Source organism: Patagioenas fasciata, chromosome 23 (assembly GCF_037038585.1).
Source record: "Patagioenas fasciata isolate bPatFas1 chromosome 23, bPatFas1.hap1, whole genome shotgun sequence".
In the NCBI taxonomy this organism is placed as follows: Eukaryota; Metazoa; Chordata; class Aves; order Columbiformes; family Columbidae; genus Patagioenas; species Patagioenas fasciata.
In genome coordinates, this window is record NC_092542.1 from 1,398,975 (window position 1) to 1,408,957 (window position 9,983).

At 45.5% G+C, this 9,983-nt stretch overlaps 1 long non-coding RNA gene across 1 annotated transcript; it reads left to right on the forward strand.

The window, feature by feature from the left end:
* The first annotated feature begins 3,696 nt into the window (after positions 1-3,696).
* LOC139825524 (uncharacterized) lies at positions 3,697-9,131 on the forward strand. Its single transcript, XR_011735621.1, has 3 exons — positions 3,697-6,459; positions 6,567-6,742; positions 8,460-9,131. It is a non-coding gene; the product is annotated as an uncharacterized lncRNA (long non-coding RNA).
* The last annotated feature ends 852 nt before the right edge of the window (positions 9,132-9,983 follow it).

Genomic DNA, 9,983 nt, shown 5'->3' on the forward strand with positions numbered 1-9,983 from the left:
TCCTCTTTAGGAGCTGCTATTGTGGAAACAACACTCCATATCCTACTTGTTTTTTCTTCACAGCCGATGTACACCAAATTGTTTCTGTAATTGATATAATCAGTATTCTGTTCTCATTAGATTATTCCCCCCTACGAATATTCTTCATAGGTCTTCATCCATGAAATGACCTGCTATAATACAAGCTGTCCCAGCGAGCCCACTGGAACTGGTACTTACCAAGCGAGGCTCACAGCGTTTGATCCCAAGCTATTTAGACCTGAGTCACGCAGAGACTGTCTGGTCCCACGGGGAGCCGGGCTGACTGTACAACGAAGCAAGCTGGGAACATTCGATTCACCATCACAGATTCTTTTGCCCATGTCTGCCTATTTGATTTAAAAATATATACATGCCAAGGGGCTTGATACGTCTCTTGTGCCCCATTTAGCATCTGCTGAGCATCCCAGAGCCGCCCGCAGTGTCACACAAGTCACTGGAGGACAGATTTGATAGAGGGAAAAAACAAAGCAATTGATACCCTCAGGCTCCAGGAGTCTTCAGACTGATTCTTGCTGACTACAGGCAACAAAGCAATTTATGGCAACATGGTTGAAAGTTCCTTTTATTTCAAAGCTGCTAAACCCTCCCTGGCACTTAAAGTCGGTTTTCATAAGGCAAACCCAGCGCGCTTGCTGGGTTCCCAACATCTCAGCCCCGGGAAGCTCTTAACAGGAGTCAGAAGAGACATTAAACACTGGGGAGGAATCGGGGAGACATAAAACAGCAAGGAGGGTTTAACGCGGGGCCATGAGGAGCTCCGTACAGAAGAGGCGATTTATTCACGTGTTGTTTCCTTCCTCTGGCATTTCCCTGTGGGTCAGGCGTGCCGTGCAGGTCTCTCTGTGGCAGTGTCCGATGAATGAAGCCGATCCGCAGATGGAAGCTGGGCTGTTGGGAAGCGGGTGTTTGGGAAGTGGTAGCCAGCTTATTTTATTTTAAGGCTCTATTGCAGCAAAAGGCAGGAAAACAGACAGGGGGAGAGTGGTGAGTGCTTCCCTGGCACCGATTGTCTACCACAGCAGGTTCAGCACTTCAGTTTGAGTGACTTCTCTCTCCAGATGGCTGGTGGGAGCTGACTCCCCAGATCTTTGCATAGCATGCTCCAGAACGAAAACGTATGGCATCACTTGCTAGCTTTTAAAAGCGTTTTTCTTCTGCCCAAGTATAGCTCACTGTATTATGGATCCCTCCTTTGCCTGATGCAGAAAAAATGGGTATCTGTCATCCGCCTAACCAGGGACTCTAGGCGAGGAATCCCTTTCCTTCAAGACAGGCTCGCTGGTGCTTTTACAACTGCATAATCCTACAATAATGTACGTGTGGTGTTCCTGTCCGCCTGGTGCCCCCACTGCTGCTCGCTTCACTTCCATTTTAACCAGGGCTTCTCTCCTAAATCACACCGTACAATTATTCTGCACGGGATTTACACTGAACACAAACCCCATTTTCACAGCATCCGGCTACACCGATTCCCAAAAAACCAATAAACAATGCAGGAAGATTTACTAATTAGAGGTACCCCAAGAAAAACGTGTCACAGAGAAATTGATAGAATGCCCTTAGTTTTACATCCTATGTTGTCAGCATGCACGCTTTGTTCTGACCTAAATATTCAGCATAATGGGTGATTCATACACAGGCGCTGATTCTATGAGGACTGAGAAATCCAAGTAATCTAAAGAATGTATCTTTGGATCCTCTCACAAAGCAAGTTATTTTTTGGAAGGTAAACTTCTAAAAGCATCATCTTCAGAAAGGCTGGATAACATTTCCAGTATCTGGCTTTTCTAGAGGCTCAGTTCACTTGACCTGTCCAATAGTACCTGGTGATTTTGCTCGAATGCAGAACAGAGCTACATCCTCTGAGTTCTGGTGCCCACGTTCAACTACTTCCCTCTATATTGTAAAACTGAGAAAAGAGTCAAATAGGCTTTGCTCCAGTGTAAGCTACAAGCTGCAATGCATTTTAACTCAGGTTCAGATAAATTATCACTTACACATCTTTATATGTATCAGTTCTCAGTGACATCTTGAACAGTGACCAAGCCCTGTTCAATATACAATATTTCCATGTTCTATAACTTCATTTTCTGGATAAGAAAAACCACAAGTCTGCCCTCTGCACATATTAATATGTCCCCAGAGTCCTCGGACTAGTCCAGCGACCTTGTTTGAATGTTTTTTCTCAGCGGTGTCAGGATTTTGCACCTGAATCATTAGACGGACCTGCATTAGGTCGCATTCTGCTGATTTCCAGGCGAAGCGTAAGTTCCCGACCGCCATTCTCGTGCTCCGGCAACCTCGGCTCATGTGTCACGCAGGAGGGGAGTGACGCTCTGGATTCCCTTTGTTTTCCATCCGGGACGTGGTGTGAGCTGGGGAGCGCAACCCACGAGAAGGACGCGCAGGAAACGGAAGCCCCGAACAAAAAGGAGCGGTTGAGCTCCACGAGGCCTGGAGAACAGTTGTTGAAACAAACCGCTGGTGACCCAGAAAGATCTGAAGCTCAACAGAATGCTTTCAAGATGGAAATGTGGGACAAAGATGGCATAGATGAGCTGGTAACGGTCTCATCTTTTCTTTTGTAGGCTCTGTTCCAGATGGAGCTTTAAAATAATAACAGCGTGTTGGACCCGAAGAAGGGCAAGGCCGAGGGTTAGGAAACCTTCATCTCTTGTGAGGCTTTGCCTTTCTAAGCCTGGAGGGCCATCTTTGCGAAGATGCCAACAGTCAGAGCTGGAGGCACATTATCGGAATAATTCAGCTTCCATTTCAGGACTTGTAAATGCGTACCTGTACAATCTATTTGTGGAACATATAGGAGAAGAAAATACCTGGACAGACTGTTCTTCCCAGCTGCAAAAATCTATCAGCCTGTGTAAGTGTCCAGATATTCAGCAACCAGAGCTTCAGGCTTTATCCATCAGCATAAGGTGAACAGGGAAACTGTATTATTCTCCAAAAGCAGGGCATAATGAGGGGATATTATGTGTTGTTCTCAATGGGAGATCCTTGGGTTTGAACTCTGGGAAATCTGGATGCTCCTCACACGCGTTGAAAAGAAAACACAGGGGTTGCATTCTGACTTGTGGTGCAGATGCTAAGCCAACTTGAAAATTTTGGCATCAGTTATCGCAGATTTTAAATGAGGCCTAATGAGATTTTTCCTCCTATTTTGAGGCTAAATGCAACAAAGCGCCAAAGCTGGCCACACCTAGGTAAGCTAAAAGTTTGTTGTTTAAGCAATAAAGGCAACAATTAGAACACGGTGCTGAGCAAACTGACCCTGCTGGAGCTCAACCTCAGCGGTTTCGTGACAAACTACACCCCTGTTTGTCACCCCAAAATCGTTCTCTTCTAACAATGTGAGATTCCTGACATTAATGTGAAGGGGAGGGAGATCAGGTTCCGAGATGGCAGAATGGCAGAAAGCTCTTTATCTCATAGAGCTCCTGGGCACCTTTGGCTGGAATTAACTCTGGGCTCTTTTCCCCTCAGATATTCTGCAGCCTTTGCAAAGGGAACTGCGGTAACAAATCCCATTCTGCGGAAACGCATTTGAAGTCCTGAAGCAAAATTCAGCAGTTTTAGAGGGACGGTATAAAAGGGAATGGGGCGGGGGAGGGGGGTGAGAAGTATTTATAATCCCTTTAATATTTTAAAATTTAATTATTTCCAAATTGGGTTAGCGAGACTGACAAGAACACTGCATGGAAAGCACGGAGCCCAGAGGCAGCGCTGGAAAATGAGAGGAGAAATTAATAATAAAAAACCCCTATTGCTTGAAGGCAGCAGACTGGAACACTGACATTCCATTACTCCGTCTGTCTGCTGAATTCATTTAGCATCTGTGGCCTAAATAGGCCAGTTTTAAAGAGCCACGCTCCAGTTTTCATGTCGAAGGGGGCAGGGGGTGGCAGAGGGCTTTTCTTCACTGAAATCCGTCTCAAGAAGGCACATCGGATTGTACTTAACAGGGCAGAGCAACGCTGACCTCCTAGCAGTTGTAGATAAAACATCTTGGAGTGGTTTATAACACTGCGCAGACCGAGGGCCGCATCCAGCACTTGAGGTTTCTGAGGGCAAAGCTGGAGCAATAATGTCACGTGTGTAATTGAAGCCGTAGCTCCAAATCTGCGAAGGCATCGGCCGCCGCTGAAGTGCGGCCATTTCCAGCATCTCTGCGCGGCAGGTATGAAAAGTTCGGATTGCCAGGGGTTGTTCGTAAAACACGGGGTTGTTCCTCGACACAAACGCAGGTTTTCTTCCTCGGGATGCTCCTTTTCAGCAGCCAAGCGCGGCCCCCTGGGCCCGGTTTGATGAGATGAGGAGCAGGGTCACTGGGAGCTGGGGACACGGCCGGAGGGGCAAGACCAGAGCGATTCTCCATTTGCTTTCCTAGAGACCTACAAGTGTTTCACTTCTGGGTATTTTCTGGAACATCTGGGTACCGGGAGGATAAAAGGTACCAGTGTAACCTCCCAGTAAGATCAATTGTTCAAAGCCTTCTGTGTATTTCCAGTCCTCTTTGGCTTCCTTCCCAAGGTTACAGAAACAGGTCTGTGCATTCCCTTGCAGTGGAATATAATGTATTCTGTAGAGTTCTTTTTTTTCTGTTTCCATTTTATGCAAATTATCTTTGATTCCCTTTCCCCTAATTTATCATCTTCAAGGTCTTTGTGTAAGTTATGCAGAAAGGAAAACCATGGTTTTTATGGAAAGTCATATATAAGCTGTTCAAATTGTCCTTTTCTCCCCCTCCTCATTGCTCCTTGCTCTCAGTGTGGTTTTTATCAGAAGTTTTTTGCCGATTTCAATGGAAATTACCCAGCAGACAGGAGGCAGGATAAAGAGGCCTCCCATGAAACAGCCCTGCTCTGGCCCTCAGGCCTTTCGGGTCTTACCCAGCAGGATTCAGAGCTCCCTACAGAGTCCAAGTCTTCAACTCTCATCAGCTCAGTTGGTCCCCGGGGGCTCTTGGACCTTATTGTCATCCAGCCAAAATCAACAGGCATCCTCCAGCAAAACAACTCCTGCCCTAAAAACGCATTCACAGTTTTATTCCTTTCCCTGGCACTTCCTCCACTGCCGAATACCATCGCCGTCTCCTCCCTTGGTCGTCTTCTGCTCGGTCCTGCAGACGCTGGGGTCAGAGCTGATCTGGTTTAAGAACGTAGGTGCTCAGTGTAAATACTGCATTAATGCTTCTGGATCTCATCCACCGCGGGCTCTGCCTGGGCTGCTGCTGGAGCCCCGCACTCTGTGAACCGCTTTGCTTTGTCCTTTGTTTGTGTTCGTATTTCAACAGCACTGAAAAGAAATACCTGGCCTGCATCTTCCCAAGCACGTGTGCGCAGGGGGTGTAACCAACGCAACCAGACTCTGGAGAGCTGCTGCTGAAAAATGGTGTTCTTTCTTTCTCCCATTAGGCAGCAGGCCAGCCAAATTTACTTTTGCTTTTACTAAAACATATTTCTTTTCTATTCTTTATATACAGCAAGAGTCTGGCCTTAGGCAACTCTCCTGGGAGTCCTGGTTAAAATGCACCTGTGCTGCACGTATATCACAGAGTCCACGTGCTCACTCGCAGCTGAACCAGAAATATTTCACCATGGCTCGTGCTCCTCCTCACAGTTCTTCAGGGATTTATCTCCATCACAAAGGAATGTCCCGTAGTGTCAAAAGTGACTTAATTTCAGTTATCGTTATTTCACAGAACGAGAACTGTACAGTTACAAATCACCAGAGCATTTTCTGCAGTTTTCTTCAAATTCTTTCTGCTTTGGGCTCTCAGCTGTTTCTTCCAACTCTCAGCCTTTTCTCCTAAGCTTCCTTCTTTCTTTAGCCTCTCACCTCTGCCTTTCCTTGTTTCTCCATGTAGGTAAATAACTCCCAATTAGACCCATGCCCAAAATTATCCGATGTTGCTTGGTATCTCCTTATTCCTTTTACTTATGTATCTTAGTGGCAGCATCTGCCTTGTGTATGTTGCTAACAGTTCTGTTATCACATCCAAGACCTATTTTTGGTGAGCACATCTATTAGAGCTGTGATTATGAATGGTAATAATAAATCACTCAATAATCCTGACTCGTATTTAACTCGCATTTGACAGGTCCCATCTCTTTAAGGACTTTCGTTTGGGGAGTAGCTCAGTTCATTTTTCTGGAAAGAAGCAACGCCCTCCCCAGGTGTTTCTCGACCGAAGTAACCGCTGCAACTCCTCAGGTCCCAGACAACCAACAGATAATTAGTTCCAATTAAGTTCTCTCACAGGTGCTTATGAAGTTGCCATTTGGAAGCAGCAGTTTCCCCTGAAAGGTGAAGTGAATAATGGAGAAAGGAGCAGTAAAGATCAGAGAGGAGAAGCGGTGAGAGATCAGTCCCGGCGTGGTGGTGCGTTTTGCTGGAGCAGGGGTATGTATGAGGCATCATTTTTACCTTTAGAGATGTGGCTGCTCGGTATGTGGGTCCTTGTTGGCCTTTCCATCCTGGCTTTTTGTTTGTGGTTTGTTTCTTTTTAGAAAGGGCAAGAAAGAAGCGACCTTAGAGGAGCCAACGTGTGTGAGCTGTGCTGCAAAACCCCTGGGAACGTACAGCACGTGGGGCTCACGGTGGAGCAGCCGGGCGGGCTCAGCCCCAGCTCGCTCCCCCCGGTCACCCTGATGTGTTTTCCTCGCGGGGAGTTCGTGTGTGCTGGGTAAGCTGAGTTTCTGGAGAACCCCTGAGCACAGCCCAGGTCTGACCTCTGCTTGCGTTGGCTTTCTACGGTCTAAGCTCAGACAGCTATAATCACAAAAGCATTTAAAATTGTTTAAATATATTCCTACTTGGCAAATGCATAGGACTGCGTTAACTGGAAGGTGTTAGCCTCTTTTATAAAAGCTGCTACATCTGGCAGGGTTTTTGAGACCACCGGGATATCTTGCTGCCCACTGGTTTTGGTGGCAAGTAGATACCTGTGTGCTCTTGAGAATCCAAGCGTTACCTGCAGGTTTAGGCACTGCAGCAATTCTGGAGGCTGTGTACTTAGCTGTGCGCCACTTGCTGTGTACTCCGCCTCAATACAGAAGTGGAGAATAGCTGCAACCCGGTCAAAACTTCTTGTTTCCTTGAAAAATGGAGTATTAAGAGTGCTTATTTGAATCCAGCTATTTATCTGTAATGTATTCTGCATCTATATTACATCACTTCAAGGGAAGCAGCAAGTTAGTCCACGTAGTCAGTTTAACTCAATTTATGTATCTTGCCTGCATTCGTTCAAGGAAATGGGTTTGTGATCCATATGGAAATAACTGCATGATACAGGGATCACATATGTTGCCTTTGCAACATGACACGCAGTGAAATCTGTAGCGTAACAGATTTCTGTGGTGGCAGAGGAACGAAATGCCACCTATTCCAGTTGTTTGAGAGAGGTGGTCTCTGGAAAGTGTGGGGTTTGGGTTTATTCTCCTGAGAAAAAGCACTGGAAATCTCTCTTATCTAGATGTCATATCCAGTTGTGTTTTCTTGGTTATGAGATCTTCCACTGGGGGAAAAGGGCAGGGCTGTCCTGCAGTGGCTGTTTGATGCTTTGCTCTGTTGCTGGAGCCGCTCAGGTGCTGGGTGTGATTGGAGCTGATCAGGAGCCAGCTCTTGGTTTCACAGACCGTGCAGGCGAAGATCATCCCTGGGTTTACATGGTGGGGTCTGGGGCAGCAAATGGGTACTAGAAATTGTGTTTCTGTGTTGTGCTGCCTTCTCCTGTGGCATCACACCTGGTTTTGTGAACGAGAAGGAAAACATGGAGAATGAAGACAGGCAATCAGACTCTTGGGTGACAATTCTAAACCACATTTTTGTGTTATTCGTATAATTAGTTTGATATTACAGGCATGATTGTTTCTACTGGCTCCCAATACTTCATTCACTTCGCTAAAGACACATTGAGAAGACAAGTGTTCCAGTTTATTGACTTTCTTAAAACTGTAGCGTACTTGAAATTGCTTCTCCATCTTGTGCCCGGCGTGGCAAATGTTAGCAGGCTCTGCCCAGGCAAGAACAGGCATCTGTTAAACAGCGTGCAACACTTCATTCTGGTTTATATCTTCTGTATGCTCCATCCTGCAAAAAAGAAATTGTTTTAGTAACTGAAGAATATTTACTGGTTTCCATCTTCTGCCTGTAAATCTAGAAACTTGATTGCTGGGAGTCTAAGTATGTGGGCAAAGGAAATGTAGCTGTGTTTTATACAAACTTCTGGGAGGGGGAATAATATATCCCAATCTAGTACTAGCCCAAAAGAAAACCATGATTTTTCTGGAGTTTTGGGTTTTTTTAAACCCAGGAATGGCTCTTTCTAGTGCTGTAGCTCAGCCTCTTCTCATCCCAACTGCGTGTAGATTTTTGGGCCTCAAACCTCTCACTTCTCTCAGACTGCAGAATTCCTGACTTTATTCACAAAACGGCGCTGGCCTGAATACAAAGTGCCACACTGTGAGTGGGAGGAAGAAGACAGGAAAAATGTTGTGGCAGGTGGCTTAAAATAAATAAGAATAAAACAAGCTGTGTTTGAAAGTGCGTGGAGGCTCGAAGCAGCTCTGCAAAGCCGGGTTGCTTTGCAGAGCACTCCTGGGAAGGTCAGTTGCAATTATCATATGGTTTTGCCATTTTTTTGCATGGATATTATTGCAAAAAACAGTGTGTGTGTATTTGCATCCTAGGAGATACATAAATGAACCTCTGAATACCACACCAAGACCCTAATTATAAATCCAGATATAGGGCATGTATCATGGACCTATATGTTAAATATAGTGCACCTGAGACTGGGACTTGGCCTTACAGCTCTAGTCTTACTTAAGTTTTTCTCTGCCTGGATTATAATTTTAGTGATGTGAATAAGAAACTGTGCAGATGCTAACCAGATGCTAATATCAAACCGTAGTTCAACATGTTTCCATGTAATAACTACAGTGTTACTATGGTGATAACAGATTCACTAGAGGTTTGATTTAATAAAGCAGGATTGCATGTTGGTATCTGTACAGTTGCCATAGCTTTAGCCAAACAATCCTGCTTCTTCTGGCTGAATTGATGGTGTTGCCACTGAGCTTAGTTCCCCTTGTAAATCTATTTTTCAGGGATGAATCTGCTATGTAAGCAGGTTCTAGTATAATGCTTTAATTGACCTCTCTTCTCTCCAATGGAAAAAAAGAGTTTGGAATATGAGCACGAAAGCCTTTTTCCTTTTTAATGTCCCTCTCTCTTTTTTCCAAGTGCTGCATTTGACTTCAACTTTAAATGCATTTGAACCAACTGCCCAGGACTTCCCAAGGAAGCCAAAGAAGTTAAAATAAGCGAAGAATCTAAACTGGCTTTCACATGAGATCATTTGTATTTGCAAGTGGCAGAAAAGGATGTTCAGTTTTATTGCCACCCACCCAAGAAACCAAGTGACAGGGACTCGTATGTTGTTATTTTAAGCTAATAAACTGCCATCTGATAGATACCAAGGGCCAAATTCTGCTGTTAGATCTGCAGTCACCAGCTTTTTTTACGGTGCAGGATCTTCTTAACCCTCTGTAGCTCCACGTCCATCGATACGGTTGCACGAAATGGAGAGAGCGGTTTGTGGGTCACAGCCGGGAGCTCATCAGTTTTTCCGGGAGACCGAGAGGAGCTTTTGCCTTCTTTTATGTCTTAATAATAGAAGTCATAATAACAATAATTAATAACTATAATGATAGTGATAACCTTCCAGCTGAACACGTGCGATTCGGATTGCCTCAGCATTATTCCCGGGCAGAGCTTCATTGATATTCAGAGCATCGCGGTGTCTGCCGCTGCCGTGGGGCTGGAATCCTGGGGGATTCGCAGCTGTCAGATCGACCTCCATCGCTCCTCCGAGCTGAGAGGCATCACCCGGCCTGCCCTCGGACCCCACTTCGCAACCCAGC